General features: G+C 44.1%; 1 protein-coding gene across 9 annotated transcripts in view; it reads right to left on the reverse strand.

The window, feature by feature from the left end:
• Positions 1-18,389, reverse strand: part of ZMYND11 (zinc finger MYND-type containing 11) — a 178,393-nt gene that overhangs the window by 128,959 nt on the left and 31,045 nt on the right. The window contains exon 2 of one of the 9 annotated variants that reach the window (XM_090047557.1): positions 3,573-3,699. The exons of the other annotated variants lie outside the window; for them this stretch is intronic. The gene's annotated coding sequence lies outside the window, so the exon portion shown is untranslated. The remainder of the gene's footprint in view (positions 1-3,572; positions 3,700-18,389) is intronic. 9 annotated transcript variants of the gene reach the window in all.

Genomic DNA, 18,389 nt, shown 5'->3' on the forward strand with positions numbered 1-18,389 from the left:
GGTCCACTGGCTTTGCAAGGGTCGCTCAGCGGGCCAGCAGTGGCAGTACTGCCCCCACCCCCAGCAGGCTTAGTTTCAAGCCCGGTGGAGCAGGTCAGCCAGTCTGGCTGAGAAGAGCCTCCTCCCCAGGGGAGAGAGGTGGAGGCCATCTCTTCCCAGCAGCTCGCTGCCTCTCTCGCCAAAGAGCAGGCTGTGGTCATGGAAGCGAAAGCCTTCCCGATGACACCAGCGCCGCAGTCTTTGGTTCACTGCGTGGATCCTCCTCTCCCTCCTCAGCCCATAGCCCAAGACCGGGAGGATCGACAAAAACACCACCTGAGCTCCCAGACCCCTAAGCCCCACTCCCGACTCCCTGTAGTGTCTCATGACCTGGCTGGGGGTGCTCCGAGCCGTGTCATTGGTGCCCACATGAATCAGGAGCATGGGGTAGTGGTCTGTGGGCCGGAGGAGCTGCGGGATCCTCTCCGCAATGTCTCAAATGCGGGCCCCCGGGAAGCAGCAGACTTCCCGGGCTAAGGGGTCGGGGCGGCAGATTGCCCCCTCAGTGCCCCGCAGGATGGAATCTCCCACAACAAACACCTTTCGCTTTGTCTTGGGGAGAGCGGGGCCAGTAGCTGCGGTCGAGCCTGGGTTGCCTGCAGGAGCCAGCAACTGAGTAGTCTCTGCTGGGGCTGCAAGATGTGCGAACCTGTTGCTAAGCTCCGGTGAGGGAGGGCCCTTGGTTCGGCGAGCCTTCGGGCCCTTGACCACCTTGGTCCATGCCCCTGACTGGGCAGAGCGGGAGGTCCCAGAGTCCTCCTTAGTCACGAAGGGAGACGCAGCTCTCCCCTGCGGCTCCTGGGGGAGAAGGGCCTGGCAGTAGGAGTCTATCTCCTGCTCGCAGTCCCTGATGGCACGCAGTCTCTGTACTGTGGCCTGGAGCTCCTCCAGCTGGCGCGCCAGAGACCCCAGTAGGGAGCAGACCCCGCAAGGGGAGGTGGCCATGCTCCCGGGCCCCAGAGCCTGAAAAAGGGACAGGCAGCCCCCGCAGCCAAGAGCCAGGGGCTCCGTCTGCGTGGAGCCTGGAACCGTGGGCTCCGTCTGGGCAGCCGTCTCTGAGGTGCCCAATGGAGGGGCCACAGAGCCCGAGGGGACCCTCGGGGTGCAGCGCGTGCCCATCCGTGTCATGCTTCTGGTAGGCTGGCTACGGCTGGGGCTGGCTATGGCTGGGGGGGGTCGCAGGCAGGGTCTCGTGCCCTCCCGCACCCTCCCCCGTGCGAACTCCGCGCTAACTTGAGCGCCTGTTTGTGTAGCCTGTTCACGCGGCTCCGGTCGCATGGCTCCCTGGGGGGCTGGGCCAAGTAGGGGCCTGGGCGGGGGCTTGACCCGGCTGGGCACCAGGCAGCGGCCTCCTCCCAGCAAGCGAGGAGTTAACCCCTTAACTTCCTACTTAAAATGATTGTAGGCTCGAGTCGTCACTGAAATCCATCTACAACAAGTTCCCTTTTGGCTAAGTTTCTCAGGCAGGGTCTACATCAGACTATTTTTCCCCACTGAGGCCTCTTCATGAGTGGTCACTATTACATCACTACTGTAGATCAGGGGTGTCAAAGATAAGGCCAGCAGGCTGGATCCAGACCACAGAGCCCCAGGATCTGGCCCCCAGTGCTGTCCCATCCTGGATCCACATGTGGCATGGGTCAAACTGATACTGCACACAGTGCCACCCCCCCCAGCTGCTCCTGGCCATATGCTGCATGTAACCTGCCCTAGGTGGTCCGAAACATGTCCTGCATGCAGGCGGCACCCTCTCTGGCTAGTCTGAGACTATGCTGCATGTACCGTCCCCCCACTCCCCCCTAACTGTTCTGGGCTGGATACTGCATCCAGTGTGGGTCCCAAACTGGCCTGAATAGCTGCCCTATGCAGCACCCACCAGCCCTGCATGTGCACTGCATGAGGTGCAATCCTGGACTGGCTGGATGAGGACTCAGTGTGGTAGATCCAGCATGGGGTAAGGCTGGTCTGTAGGGGCCAGTTGCGTGCCATTCATTCAGCCCATGGTGCTACATGAGTTTGACATCCCTGGTCTAGACCAACCATGGACATCCCAGCTTAGAGGAAGTCCAGATGACCTAGCTGTTAAAACAGTGAAGTAAAGCCCAGTCTTCTTAGTGCTCTCAACTTCGCAGCCTCCAGCAGAACTGCTCTGTTGGAAACCTTGAATGGTTGACATAGACAGGTCAAACATTTCATTTACAACTTGTGAGCCCAACTACAAAACATACACTCAGCAACAGAGCCCCATCTAAGCAACAGAAAAGCTAAATCCTGTGATTCCGTATTTACCGTATAACCAAAAGGCCACCTGGTTAGGGACAAACACAATGCCACAAGAGGATGGCAGCGAAGGAAGTAGGTCCTCTCCTGTTTGTTGCTGTTTTAATATTGTATGCTTCCTGGTTTGTATTTCATTTCTACATATAATGCTAGATTCCTGGGAATAACTGCATTCTATACATTTTATTTTTCATCTTTTTAATATGGTCCACAGAAAGTCCTTATGTTACTGACAATTTCAAAAATAAAACAACAACAACACAACAGCCTAGGGCAGCCTGAGAAAAGTTCAATCCAAATACATCTGGACAAGTTTGGCAAAATTATAAGCATCTAGGAAAGTGTGTCCTATAAAAGGAATGTGTCAGGCAATCAAAATAAGCAAATGCTATCTTAGCTAATAACAGTACCATATTTTCTTGCATATAACATGCTCTGGAAAAAAGATACACACCTTGTTTTTCTAAGGCAGAATGAAGAAAAAACAAAAGGTTTGTTCTTGTATTAAGTAGCTGATTAGCAGCGACTAGAGAGCTGAGCCTGGACATTGCTCTATTTGCAGTGGATCATGTGCAATAACTCTTGCTTTTGCCTGCCAGAGGCATAAACTGCTGTTAACACACCTCCTTGCTTGTGATGTGCACCCCAATTTCAAGCAGTCGTTTTTTGGAAAAAAGGTGCACACCGTATGTGATAAATTACAACCATCAATAAAGGCAGAATTATGCCCCAAAAGTTGAAAATTGTGACTGACAGAAGTTAGCCAACCAGTTCCTGGGTAGACAGTTGCTGCACAGGCAGAAAAATGTGGTTTTCAGGGTGAATGCATTCTAAAATGTTATGAGCCTCTTTATATGTGTGTGTAGGAACATCCTAGAGAGACAGGAAATAATACAATATACAAATTTGCTTTAAAAAGAGAATTTTACTTTCTCTTCTGCTTCCTTGTAATGGTCAGATTGGTATGTCCACACAAGTTGTACATTTGTGTGTCGTTGATTTGTTTTATTTCTGGAACAGTTATTTGTGTCTAATGGCAGAGCAGAGCTACTGCAATAACAACATTTTCTTCTAAATTATTTGTTACAAAAAATGAAAACAGCACAGGAAATAGCACAGAGAGATAAGCTGATAGGATTACCCACTAACATGACAGTGTAGAGACCACTCCCCCCACAAAAAAAAAAAATCAAGACATTTCTAGCAATAATGCTAAATTTAATACATCTCCAAACAGTGTAGCACTGATGTACCTGATGCTGAGCTATTTCTATGTGAAGACTTAGGATGCAGGGAAGCACTAGGTGAAGCTTTTCAGGTTTATAAAAGCAGCTGAAGCCAAGACGTTGGAGCTCCACAGGAACTATGAACTGTTTGGACCTAAAAGGCAGGAAGGGTAGATATGGAAGAGAAATCTGCAGACCCAGACATTTTTTATTTTTTTTTATCAACTCACTGTAAGTGCCTTGAGGATTTCTGAACCATCTTCCAGAAAACACCTAAGTTTCTTCACTGACAATACAGGGATCCCACAGACCTAACTGTATTTCCTAGCTTCAGTGCCATGAAATCAAGCAACTTATTCTTCTTTAGGCAAAATTGTAAATGGACACCAAGTCAAAGTGTTTGGGTTTACCCTATGTCTAACTGAAAAATCAATGGATTTTAGACTCCTGATTCACTTATGCAGTCTTGAAAATTCAACATGGGGTCAATATGGAGCATAATTACATTAATTTGTTCACACTTACAGGCTTCAGTTTAGCTACTACTGGAACTGCCATCTCACCATCCTGACTTCCTTAGGAGGCAGCTCCCAAAATCTATTTGATACTCTCAATCTGAATTATATAAGCAATTCCTGAGACCATCTCAAAACAGCAAAGTGAAAGCAAGAAAAGTGTATTAGTAAGTAAAAGATGAAGTCTATACACGTAACTTAAAAAAAAAAAAAAAATCATTCCCTTCTCCTAAAGAGCCCCTTCAGTTTGGTCCTTGTGCAACCTTCCTGCCAAAAGAAGCTGTAACTATATTACACGACTGAGTGAGCAGTCCACCAAGGAGCTGCTTTATTTATATACAATGCTCCAGTCTTTGCCATTCAAGGACTTTGCACAAGAGAGGGTGTAGAAAAGGCAGTTCAAATCCTCTAGGATTAATCTAATATCATAATTCAAACCTATTGCCTTAGAAGCCTTCTTTGTCCCATCCTGGAATTTATTTAAAAGAAAAATACTACTCTGTGGTGCATCTACACAAGGTTTTTACTGCTGAGTTGCCTAAGTTAACTCTGCAGTAAACGCCTGGGTGTCTACACTATTCAGGTGACCAAAACTAATATACTCTGCAGCAGGCTAGAACTTGTAAATACACACATGTAAATGCTGACCCAGTGGGCACAAAAGTGCTTCAGTGCAGGAGCCACCTGCTGGCTAGCCCCACACTAGAGCACCCTCATGACCCAGCCAGCCCCTCCACGGCATGTTGGAGCCGGATTGGAGCAGCCCCAGGCTGGCAGGCTGACCCCTTGGGCCCCCTTCCAACCAGGGTTGCTCCAACCCAGCAAAACATGCTGCAGTCCTAGGCACACATGTAAATACTCTCTGATGCATTCATATGCACAGGTGGATGTGTCATGTGTGCTCAAATCTGTTCCTCTTGCTTAATGCATCAAGACAGGGTTTTTGATTTGTTAGGTTCAGATAAAAGAATACAATTATAATTGTAAATTATGGATTCGCATATAATGCAACTCTATGGAAAACATCATATATCATACCCAAAATAAAATACCCAACTAAAATCAAAGTATTTTTAAACAAGCTCATATATAAAAATAAAATACACTTCTCTAAATATTTCAGAAGAATCTGTCTATAAAAGCAAATCCAATTAAAATAAGGTACCATACTGATCTGCTGTGCATTGCTACAGTTTACACATTCAATTTATTTCCATGAAACATACTCACTAATTTTACACACAGAACAGGATTAAGACTTAGAATAGTATGTAAGATTTGGAAGGGCTGAATTCACTGCAATTTGATTTAGGAACAGCAAAGGGTTGTGGTTTTCCCTCTAGAAGCACAGAGCAAGAGAAGCTAGGAGTTCCAACCTTTCACACCAATGCTAGTATCATTGCTGTAAGATGATTGAAATCTGAAAGGCAGCATTCTGTAGAAACAGTAGACACAACACGAAGGAAGAAAATATTTAATATCCTTTCCCTTGAAGTAGCTGCATAGCACTTGATGCTTCCAAGGCATGACATCACGTACTCTGATCCCATAATGAATCTCTCAATGTTTTGACAGGTACCCAAGTTGTAGCTGTATTGGTCTAGAGGAAAAAGCAATCAGGGCTTGTAGTAGAGATGATATCTTTTATTAGACCAAGAAGATTTTTGCAAAAAAAAAATTCCTTTTTTTTTCCAAACATCTTGTTGGTCTAATAAAAGATATCATCTCTACTATGAACCCTCAATGTTTTGTAGAAGACTAGAGGATAGAAATGCGTTCTGTATTCCTTCAGATGACAAATAAGCTTATGCTTTGAAATCGTGAGATTCAAATACCCTTTTCTTAGCCTACCAAGCTACAATCCAGTTAGTCATTAAATTATTGAGCCCTTCACAAAATTCCAGCAACTTTGACTGCATGGGAGCCACTGGCACCGAATTCCACCAGCTTGGCCAGGGCAGGAGAACATGACCAGTTCTCTTCATACCTTCGTATTTTTTATTTTTTTCCAACAGAGTGACCTCTTACACCTTTTCCTGTCCAGGCTAAATAATCCTGTTCTTCAATCTTATCTATAAACTACGTCTGTTATGGTTCTAATCATGTTTCTCTTCTCTGCACTATTTCAGTTTATGTGCCTAACATGTCTGCCAGCTCTCATCTGTTCCTTAAGTCTTTTGACTTCTCCCCATGTTTTTACCCGCTTCAGCAACAAAATTAAAAACGAGAGACAATCGATACCCGTGTGCATGACCTTTGACTGGGACTGAATGGAAGCAGGGTGAAATTGTGGAAACTCTTTGCCCTTCATATCTTCTCTCTATGAGCTGTCAGTTTTTCTACTCTTTGAAGGCATGTGTAATTTGCCTGCACAAATTAATATTATTAAAAGCAAGGTTTATTAAAACAAAAGAAACTTGTTTAGTTAACACACCTCAATTTACATTAGTCAGGAGCTACATTAGTTAAGGCATTTTCAGTTTAGCCACAGATAAAAAGAAAAAGATTTCATTCCCCTGAAATCACCATTTCCTCTGACCATTCTGGATAGCCTGTTTGCACCACTTGCTGCCTGGACACCAACAATTCTCTCTTTCGTTCCCCTCAGATATGCTTGATAAATCCCCCCTTAATTTTTCTGAACACTTCTCTTCTGAAGGCAAAAGGACACAATAAGCTTTGGTAAACATTTTCAGTCTCCACCTCCCAGGAGATAGTCTGCTGAGCAAGAGGAAATCTTAAATTATGATTAATGACTTTTCTTCCAAAATGAAAAGACCCCACTTAAATACTGCCTTTCAATGCCCAACTGGGTTGGTTGCACTCAGTTTTGGTCAGGCATACGGTTAAGCCCCACAAGCGTATTTTATCCCCAACCTGTCATGAACAATGAGTGTTTAAAACAAAGAGTCTGACAATGAAATCTCTCAGATTTTGGTTTTCAGAGGATATATTAAGACAGAACACCCCTATATTCCATCCTTTCTTGGTTTTAAGCCTGGTCTATTCAGTTTTTGTACCAATATAGCAATGTTGGAAGGACAACCCACACTGGATATACCTATACGGTATACATACATACTAGGGCTGAACGAAGCTTCAGACCCTGATTCCAATTATTGGAGATTTGGCCCGATTCAGTGGCTGAATCTCCGAAATGAATCAGATCTTTTAATCTCTCAATCAAATTGGAACCCTCCAAATTGATTCAGAGAGATTCGGCGATTCGGACACAGACACAGCTTTATATATTTTTTCTACATATCTCAAGGTACCAGGCAGCTTGTAAATGCTGAGATGCTGAGGCAGTCCCACAAGGGTGCAGGGGGGCTTCCCCAGTGGGTTCAGCAGCAGACCGGGAAGTGGAAGAGAAGCACTTCAGTCCACTTCTGGGTCTGCTGGCGAGCATGCGGGGGACTTGGATGACTGCACAATCCGGTGGGTGGAGAATTGGCTGGAGGGTTGCACCCAGAGAGTCATGGTGGATGGGTCGGTTTCAACCTGGAAGGGTGTGGGCAGTGGGGTCCCGCAGGGCTCGGTCCTTGGACCGATACTCTTTAATATCTTCATCAGCGACTTGGATGAGGGAGTGAAATGTACTCTGTCCAAGTTTGCAGATGACACTAAGCTATGGGGCGAAGTGGACACGCCGGAGGGCAGGGAGCAGCTGCAAGCAGACCTGGACAGGTTAGACAAGTGGGCAGAAAACAACAGAATGCAGTTCAACAAGGAGAAATGCAAAGTGCTGCATCTAGGGAGGAAAAATCTCCAGCACACCTACAGCCTAGGAAATGACCTGCTGGGTGGCACGGAAGTGGAAAGGGATCTTGGAGTCCTAGTGGACTCCAAGATGAACATGAGTCGGCAGTGTGACGAAACCATCAGAAAAGCCAATGGCACTTTATCGTGCATCAGCAGATGCATGACAAATAGGTCCAACGAGGTGATACTTCCCCTCTACCGGGCGCTGGTCAGACCGCAGCTGGAGTACTGCGTGCAATTCTGGGCGCCGCACTTCACGAAGGATGCGGATAATCTGGAGAGGGTCCAGAGAAGGGCCACTCGTATGGTTAAGGGCCTGCAGGCCAAGCCCTACGAGGAGAGACTAGAGAAACTGGACCTTTTCAGCCTCCGCAAGAGAAGGTTGAGAGGCGACCTGGTGGCTGCCTATAAGTTCATCAGGGGGGCACAGAAGGGAATTGGTGAGTATTTATTCACCAAGGCCCCCCCGGGGGTTACAAGAAATAATGGCCACAAGCTAGAAGAGAGCAGATTTAGATTGGATATTAGGAGGAACTTCTTCACAGTTCGAGTGGCCAAGGGAGGTGGTGCTCTCCCCTACCCTGGGGGTCTTCAAGCGAAGGCTAGATGTATATCTAGCTGGGGTAATGTAGGCCCAGCACTCTTTCCTGCTTATGCAGGGGGTCGGACTCGATGATCTATTGAGGTCCCTTCCGACCCTAGCATCTATGAATCTATGAATCTATTCCCCTGGCTCAAAAACTGGTGCCTCCTGGGTCTGGCGGGAGGGGCACCCAGGGTGCGCCTGTGAACTCCCCTGCAGACTCAGAAGTGGACCAGAAGAACTTCCGGTCCACTGCCGGCTTGCTGCTGAGCAGACCGGGGGGGCACACTCCTGTGGGACACTCCACCCGCCCCAGCATGGCAGCATTCAGGAGCCAAGCCTGGCACCTCAAGGTACATAGAAAAAACGTTTAAAGCTGTCTCTATGCCTGAATTAACGAATTGAATCACTGTCCCCAATTCGGGCTGAATCTGAATGGAATACAGTCCAGTCCGCACACCCCTAATACATACTAGCATAACTACGTCTACACGAGAGCAGAGGGAAAAGGTTGTGCCACTTTAACAGTACTGTCAGCTGCAAGTGCTCATGATTTATAACAAAATATTCACAAAGTATAAGACTGGCTGACAAATTATAAGCTTTTGAAATAACAAAATTTGGGTTCTCTCAAACCCAGCTTCTGATTCCTGAGCTTTTAGGATAAACCTGTTTTATACGTTTTAAGTTTTTTCTATACAACTGCAAGAGACAGAAACCTACTTTTTAAAACTGAAACCTCAGCTCCTTGCATAACTCTTGATTCCAAAACGAAAGCACAAAATATTGTGAAACTAGCAACAAAATCATAAACGCAATAGCTAGTGTACCTAATACAGCACCTCGTGTGTAGACCAATGATTCTCAACCAGAGTGCCAGGGCTCACTGGGCTGCTGCCAGATCCTTTGAAAGGTGCCAGGAGGTGTGAGGAAACAAGTGAAGTATGGGGAGATAAGCAGCTAAACTAAGTAGATTAATGCAGGCACAGGGTTCTCCCTGCTTGAATGATCCCCTACCCATATTGCCCAGTGACCGCAAGGAGGCAAGCACTGTAATACATAAATTAGTTTTAGAAATTGGGTGCACTTAATTTACAAAAGTTATGGTGTCCTGCCTCAAGTCCAACGAGGAGCGGAGCACCTCAAGCCCAATGCTTTCAAGTGTTAATGGTGCTGCTGTTTGCATGTTTGGCGGCATATTGCACATTAAAGGACTTTGAGACATAGCAAAATAAAACACATCCAAGGTGTTTTAGTTAGTTACCTTAGTAGCCACGGAGGGAAGCACTGGGCCCCATGGAGCTCAGGGGCTGTGCTGTGCAGCCAGCCTAGCAACAGCCCATGTAGGGAGGCTCCACTGAAGAAAAAAAAAAAGGGGCAAGCCTGATCTGCCCCCCCCCCGGGATCCTGCCTGAGCTGAGTGGGGGCCTGGTGCTTCCCTCTGTGGCTGCGGTGACCCATGGGACCCCCAGGCTGAGTGCCTGAGACTGGCTGCCACCTGGGGGATGCTGCCACAGTGGACAGAAGCACTGCCACCGCCCCCCCCCCCCAATAGCTCAGAGACCACACTTGGCCAGTTGGCAGCTCGCCCCACCACCGAAGAGGCAGGTAAGGATCAGGCCCCAACCCTTGTGTACACGCCCCGACCCCTGTGTACATGCCAACCCGCTGCTTCAATTTAGACTGAAGTAACCCCCATGGTGCGTACTAGCAGCCTTAGTCTCTGAGCCATGGGTTAGAAATGCAAAACTACATGGGAGCGAAAAAAACCACACATGCAACACTTCTAAATCTAGATGGACTAGATGACCTACGGAGATCATCTTCCAGCCCTGCTTCTCTATTATATGTAGTTTTACCAATGTAAAACTTAAGAATTAGTAAAGTATGTATTCTGCAACTTCTCTCCTGAGTTACAACATACAAACATTTAAGCAAAACAGAAAAGAAACCTGGAACAAAGTGAAGAAACAGATGAAGAAAAATATAAATATGTATGAATACTTGGTGCCCAAATAATTCAACCCAGTGCTACCGCCAACAGTTTAAAGGCTTTGGAGAAGGCTAGCTACAGAGAAAGGAACACAATCATAACATGAAAATGTATTCCTACACTATTAGTTTAAAATAATACTCTCACAACTGAAAGCAGGTCACATGTCTTTTTTTTTTTTTTTTTTTTTTATGTACAGTAGTAACAGGATGTCTGGAAGAACAGCATACACTATAGTAGCAGGAATTCAGGGTGCAGTTGCCAACAGAAAATGGCCTCTGGTCTAGGACTTCAATAAAGCATTGGATTGACCTAAAAATGTATTGCTTTTTTTTTTGTTTGTTTTAACGATGAACTCTGAAACATGACAGTTCATACAAATTTCTGGTAAACTTAATTTAATTTTCTTTGCCGTTGATAAAAATTACTCTAAAGTCCAATTAAAACAACTCTTCAGAACTGCATTTAGATTACATCATCTCTGTGACCAAAAACACACAAATGTGTGCACGTGTGCGCACACCCACACACGCACACTGTCAACTGCCAAGAATAATGTGGACAAATTAAAGACCATGAAAAATGAGCACAAGGAAAACAAAATTATTCCCCAGTGAAAAACAAGTATGTGGCTTTGTGGCCTCATTTCTCAGGTTAAGAGGAAGTTCTTCTCTTTTAAGTTGGGGAGAAGAGACTTAAACAACTGGGTGGAAAAGCCAAGAGTGCCTATGCCATTGCGATCTTTAGGAAGACACAAAAATAGAGCGTGGAAAAAAAGAAGAGGCACAGCACAGCTAAGATAGGAGATTCTCATCGACTGTTGATCTTGCTACGAAGAAAGGAAAAAAGTTTTCCCTAATCTGAAAATGTAAAGCAACAAACTGCAGGACCTTAAAGTGAAAAGGGGATGGGAAGTGAGGGAGGGGAAGGGAACAGAAGGAAGGAAGGGTTGATGGAGGGTTGATAGACTTTCCTATGACAAAAAAGTCATCATTCATTTTGAATCCACTTAAGGCAAGGATTCTGTCTTGTTAACAAAAGGAAGAGTCTGGACAAGGGTTTTACTAATCTTTCTGCTAATCCCCACCACTCGCTGTCAGGAAGGACGTTCGGAAACTGATAAATCCAAATATAGTTATTTTCAAGTATTTGCCAATCAGATCAGCAAGTATTGCAATATAGCTGCATGATAGAACAGGCTGACATAAATGAAGCAGATCACATCATATTCTTTCAGAACAATCTAGATGCAGGGAGATCTTCTCAGCTGGAGCTAATGAAATGCATGTGCAGATCTCCTGAGCAGCCTCCTTTCAGCAGCAATGTTTCATTAATTGTGTAGAAGTATGTTTGCAAGCAGCAAACTCCATTGACTCCTCAGTCTACATCGACACTGACTGCCTATCTTGTCTGCATACCAGCCCAGCCTCTGGCTTCTTTACTTTTCATTCCATCCAGGAAGAGCACACACCAACTGCAGAAACTTCCTCAGCCTGACGAAGGGTTTTTGAACCCGAAAGCTTGCTTAAAAATTGTTTTCTAAGTATTTAAGTTGGTCTAATAAAAGATATCAGATTCACCCGAAGAACCTTGTCTACCTATACTCCACAATGTGCTTTTAGCAGCTTTTAATGTCTGGATATTTGTATTTGATTGGTGGAAGTGGGAGCAAACAGGACTGGACTCTTACTTCCTAGAATTATGTTAATAGGAAAATGCAGCATGTATGAGAAATTGACCTTGCCATAGGTTTAGAATGATTAACAAATATAGTCATTTTAAGAGTCTGACTATCTAATGTCAAGAGTCTAACACTGCACTGGATGACACAGGCACATGCCTGAAGTGGCTCAGGCTAAAAGCGGGGGGCACTAGAGCACCTTTCCCTTCCCCTCTCTTCCACAGTACTGAGCTGAGGGGGACATAGGCAGGTCCCAGCAGGATGTTATGATTAGGAAGGAGTTTAAACCCCCACCCTGGCCTGCACAGTGTACTTGGAAGGGGAGGGAGAAGCAGCCCTCACCAGGCTTTTCCCCCACTACTTGCTGCTCAAGGGGCAGAAGTGTTTGTTGCCAGACCCTGGCCTCTGGCTAGCATTCTGACGCAAAAAGGGATGGAGGGGGGACTGCATGCATCTGTTGAGGATACTGAGCTTTTCAGTCTCCCTCTCCCTACTTCTTCATACTGTCTGTAGCAAACCAACAGGCAAGGGAGTGAGCAGGGAGCTCTTCTTAAAAAATTTTTTTCCAAGGAAGGAACAGAGGGACGTTACCAGCTACCTACTGATTAGCTCTGAAAAGCCCTAAGCAGACAGTGCTCTATCTGCCTTTGTCCCAGTGAAACTAGAGACACACACATACACCTCTCAGCATTAGCTAGCACAGGGATGGCATGACCATAACCAGATGCTGGCTGGGGTCCATGCTGTAGGAGTGGGGAGAGAGGAGCAGCAAGGGGGCAGGGAGAAGCCAGGCAGGTGCTGCTATGCCTGCAGTCCCCCACCCCCTTCTCAGCCAACCAGAGTGATAGTGTTCTGGTTACAGAGGGGCAGGGCCAGCCCTGCTCTCTGGAGCAGACAGCCCAGCCCAGGGCTGAAAAGCATGCTGGGGGACTCTGATTTAACTTAACCTAGGAAAGGGTCTGGGACAGAAGTTCCATAAACCAGTTTGACCCAAATCAGTTAAGTCTGATACTACATTCAATCGGGTTTATCTTGAGCCAGTTTTGACCATTTTGAAACCGGTTTCTGTGCACTGAACGTCTGTTTTGTTACAGGTATAAACCAGCTTCTGATCACTTAAACTGGTTTATGTGCAACTTGTGTCCCTAGCCCAGGGGTCACAAGCCCTGTCCCATATTTACCCTGCTTTTTTAAAGCTGGGTCCACAGACATGCCTGGCAGCCATTTTCTGGATCGCAACCCAAGGAATCCATACTGCGTCTTTCTAGCACACTCTCAAACATCCACTTAGCCACCACAATACAACACCTGATACCAAACACCTGATACCACCCTTCCCCCCCATGCTTGTCTAGTCAAGTCAAAGGTACTCCAAAGCCCAACAACTCACTAAAGCACACCAGTTTCTGCTGCAAATGGTACATAAGACAGTGATGGGACCAGCCCCATATTCAACTGCCTTAGACCCTGCAACCTCATACTGTTGGGTCAGCTGGGGGTGGCCTTCAACATGTGTCCAGAGCAGGGCTTCAGCTCATGCCTATGAAGCCACAGTGCCTTAATCGTTCTGCCAACCTGGCCTCCAGATCTTTTTGAAGTGGTATACAAAATAAGGCAAAGGAATCCTTTGAAACAGGTATAAATACCTGAATATCTACAGAACTGCATCTTCATATACAAACATGGTATAGAATGAGAACTGTGCCAGAAACAACTTTCCATGTGACAAAATTGAACATACATTCAAAGCCATGTGTTTATAGTGTGAAAATTTGGCAATAGCCTATCAATAAGTTAATACTTCACATTTTTTTAAACAAAAAGAAATCTTACCATCAGCAAAGTAGCTATAGTTCTAAGGTAGTGGTTCTCAGCCTTTTAGACTCAAGGCGCTCACTGTTAGACACAAGACACCCCTCAGAAAATGTAACCTCTTAGTTTTCACTTGTTTCTTGACTATGGAAAAATATTAGAGCAATTCTTGTTGCAAAGAACTCAGAAAAGCCACAATAAAGGTCAGAATGTTTTTGACATTGTGGATTCCTATTTGAACTCTCTGGGTTTATCTTGCAAATAATTTGCACCTATTTGCACACCTAACCGTCTTTAATATTGCACGGCACCCAGTGGCATGCTTAAAAGGATCTCATACCACCCCAGGGTCACAGTAAGCACTACTAAGGAGGCATTTGGGACCACATGTTTATAGATACCTAAAAGACGCAGACAGGTACCTAGTGGGATTTTCAAAAGGCTCTTAGTGCCCAACTCCCATTAATTTCAGTTGATTGACTGAACTAATTAACTGCCAGGTATTAACTTGAATGAATTAACAATTGTGAAAGCTAGTCATGGACACTCCACAAACACTTGTTCATTGCAAGGTAACTAATAGTATCCCATTAGCAAAGTGTCTAAATGAATATATTTGTGATCACGTTAGTTAACTACAATCAATCAAGTTAAATTAGAGGCACAAACTCCAGTCTAGACATAGTCTATGAGGTTAAGAAAAAAGATCATACCTTTACTTCAGTTCTCATTTATTCTCAACAGCCTTTTGAAGTCAAAGGACTCCTGGGCTTCTGAGGTGCTGTGATATCAGCAAGAAAGAGAGAATGAAATGACAAACACCTGAGCTATAAGGTCCAGATCCCTGAAGGCACATAGGTAAATATCAACCTTTTTAGGTAAGTAAATCCACCATTTAGGGGTCAATGATATCCTCAAACCCACTACTTAGCTCCTGCCTGACATCATATAAGCACTTATGTTCCTGCTAGTGACCATGCATAAAGCTTCCTTACTGGTAATGCCACCTTATGGCTAACAAGTTGCTTGGTGTTCTTGCTGAACACAGAGGCTAAAAGGAGGTTTCTCAAAGAAGGTATATGCCTCACAAACCTCACCACTGGGGCACTCCAGGAGTGCTCAGAGAAGGCCCAAAACAAAAAATAGCCAGTTGCACAGAATTTCCGACATGCCAAGGGAATTGCTCTCTCATTCTCCTGATGGAGCTGTTCCACTTTGTCTATCTCATTTAAATATTCACTTCAAGCAGGCACTTGAATTCACATTGAAAGTGAATGCCTTCAGCACTACTGAATCAAGTCTCTCCCTCTCTGTCTGCCCCAATAAATGCAGAAGCTGAAGATCACACTAGGAAATTAAAATACTTTCCCAATACATTTATAGAAATGTCCTTGGAAATATATCATTTATCAAGAGATTATCATCTGGTGGTTTACAATCTGTCATTTCACTTTTATTCATGTCAGCATAAGAGAGAATTAAAATTGCAGTATTTTCATTCTGTTTTACTGGACAAAGGAAAAACAATATTATGAAATCAAAGAAAGATCTCAGATTATTTTTAAAACACACGCACACTTACACTTTAACGTTCACAACAGATTTTGGTGGAAGACAATTACATATTAAATCTTTCTAAAAAGTAATACTTAATTATGCCTCCAATGACCTTCAACTCCAAAGGCAACTGGCACCACTTTTTAATTAGTTACACAAAGCTCCTTGGATTAGTTAAAGAGCTTATCAACTGGTGCTGGGAGGACCACTTAGATGTGCTGTTTAAAAAGGAAACGCAAGTGCTCTTCATTTGGTATCTCACTGCCTCACCATGAAAATGAACAGCATTTTAAAAGTAAAAGGGACCACAGACTTCTCTTATTAAGAGTAAGAGAGTTCAGAAATAGCAGCATGCTGTTGCTCTCAACTTACAGTTTGACCAAGTTTCATCCTAGAGTACAACTATATTGAAATCAATACAAGGGGAATGCAAGCAGACCCCGCTAACGCACACGAGGTGCCCAAATACCAGACCACAGCAAAGCATAGAAACAAAAGGGGCCAGCACATGAAAAACCCTTTTGGAGGCATGCTCGAGGAAAAAGCCTTTCATGCACACCCACACAAAAGTCATCTGCCACTGTACTGACAGTGCGTAAGGTTCTGTGCTTCTGGTGGTATCGTATGTTCCTACTGGAGACAAAGAATTAATGAACAAACAACAGGAACTGACGTGGAGAAACACGAGACACTGCAAACCATCTACATCATAAGCTGCAATACACAACATCTCCTGTAGATGAAAGGATGCAAAAGATGTAGAGAAACCACTATTTTCATACTCTCATAAAACAATTGTCACTTCCATACATTTTCTATATTAAGTGTCAATGCACTTTACAGCACAGGGTAATTGAGATCCCCATCTTAAATTAGGTGAACTTGTGGATGGGAGAATTTTTTACTGCCTTGTCCAAGATCACAAAGTGAGGAAACAGTACGTCCAAGTACAGAACCCAGCTTCCCTGCCCTATTTACTGCAAGGCTACACACCTACCTCCCACTGAACTACAAAGAAAGGCTGGCTACACTTTTGTGTCAGAGCAATATCATAATTACAACTACAGACATTATTTTAAGAGATTATGCAAGTGAAGAATTACCTATACCAGACATACTGGTAGGGCTTCTAAAATAATTTCCTTTTGAGAATTCTGCAGGTTACTATTCTATCCCTAGGGCTGGCTTCCTCTTTTCCCTCTCCTGTAAAAATCAAGAATTATGTTTCAAAATGGTAGCAGCAAAAAAAAATACCTTTAATGAATGGATAACCTGCTGACGGCAGTATTTAAAAGACATTTGCTTGAAACTCACATTTTGCAACTGCCTGAATGCCCCAAATCCCAATCATAATAACATTTAATCAGCAGTGTTTAGAAATGAGCATGTTCAGTAAAGGAGACATTGGATATGTGGCTGAAATAAAAGATGAATTTGCTGGTAGAGCAGGCAGGAAATAAATATGTCGAACATCAACCCATAATTAACTGGGAACTGAAGTACTGTTAAAAAAAAAAAAAGGAAGAGGGAGAGTGATCGAAGAGAAAGCTATATAAGTAGCCATTTTAAAATTATTTTTAAACATAAATACAAGGAAAAAAATACAGGGGGTAGAATAACAGGTCAGAAAAAATGTACCAACAGGAAGGACTATCCATCCATCTATTCTATTTTATAGCTGTTGGCTGGCATCCATGACAATAGCATCTTAGCACCCTCTATGCAAAATCAAAAGCATTAATGAAAATATGAGTGGGTTTAACGGAGTCTCTGGCATTTTTCCCTCTCTGGGGTAAAAACCCTGTTTGATGTCAGATGGGGATGGTGTGAAGGGTTTCTGGATAATTCTGAAAGGAAAACTAGTAATCTGCAATAACTCTAATTTTTCCTGGAGCAGAATTTCTTGAGCACTCCAGGAGCAAGTGTAACACTAAAGCAACTTTCCATATGGAAATACAGTTTTAACTTTACTAGATCTTGTGCTCTGTGGAAGAATGAACCTATAAATCAGATTTTACCACAAGAGAAAAATAATTTCAGTTTTGTTATTTTCCAGTTTTTTAAAGCAAATCCCAGGTCTCAAAAGAAAGAGGAAAACAACAAGGGCCACTTCTGCAGTCTAGCCTGTCACTGCAAATATTTTATCCATTTTCCAGCTTATCTATTCATTTATATGCAACTTATTACTGCTGTCTCTAGATTCTGCTAAGTTTCTCCAGTTAGTTTTTGTTATTCCAGTAATTTCCCCACCAAGCTTCTTTGTTTCTGCTGAACTCATGCTGATCTGCTCTAAACTCTCTTGTATATTGTGTGCTACCTACTTCCCTCTCCTGGTATCCTCTGATGTTTCTTCCTCATTTCTTCATCTTTCTGCAATTTGGCAAAAGGGGGGTGGGGACACAGCTTCCTTGTTCACCCTTTGATCATTTTTTATTTGCCTCTATGTAAGTGTCTTACACTACAGGGACAGAGACAGCACACAGAAGCTGGAGGCAGCGAGATGTGGCAGAGCACTTGTCCTCACCAGAGACAACAGCAGTGTGAGCTCGGGGATCATATTCTTCAACAGCCCAGGTTTCAAAAAGCCCCAAGATTGTATAAAAAATTAAGATCAACCAACACAAAAAATCTAAACACTTTCTTCCTTGGTGCTCAGTATGAACCAAAAAGTAATAGCGACTGGAAGGTGAAATTAAATGAATTACATATTTTCGCTGACCACACAGAGAAAAATACCAAGAGCAAAAGGAAGACTGAACGAAAACGCGTCAGACACTGAAATAAACAGTGTTGGTTAAACTGTCTTGCCTTCATGTACTTATAACTTTTCAAAAGCATCTCTCCCTATGCTGTAAGTTGTTGTTTGGCTTCAACTAATATTCTTTGAAATATTAGTTGAACAGCCCCCACCCCCTTTTTCTCTTTTTTGGCAGAATTTGCA

Source organism: Crocodylus siamensis, chromosome 5 (genome assembly GCF_052110815.1).
Source record: "Crocodylus siamensis isolate JL-2025a chromosome 5, ASM5211081v1, whole genome shotgun sequence".
Taxonomy (NCBI): domain Eukaryota; kingdom Metazoa; phylum Chordata; order Crocodylia; family Crocodylidae; genus Crocodylus; species Crocodylus siamensis.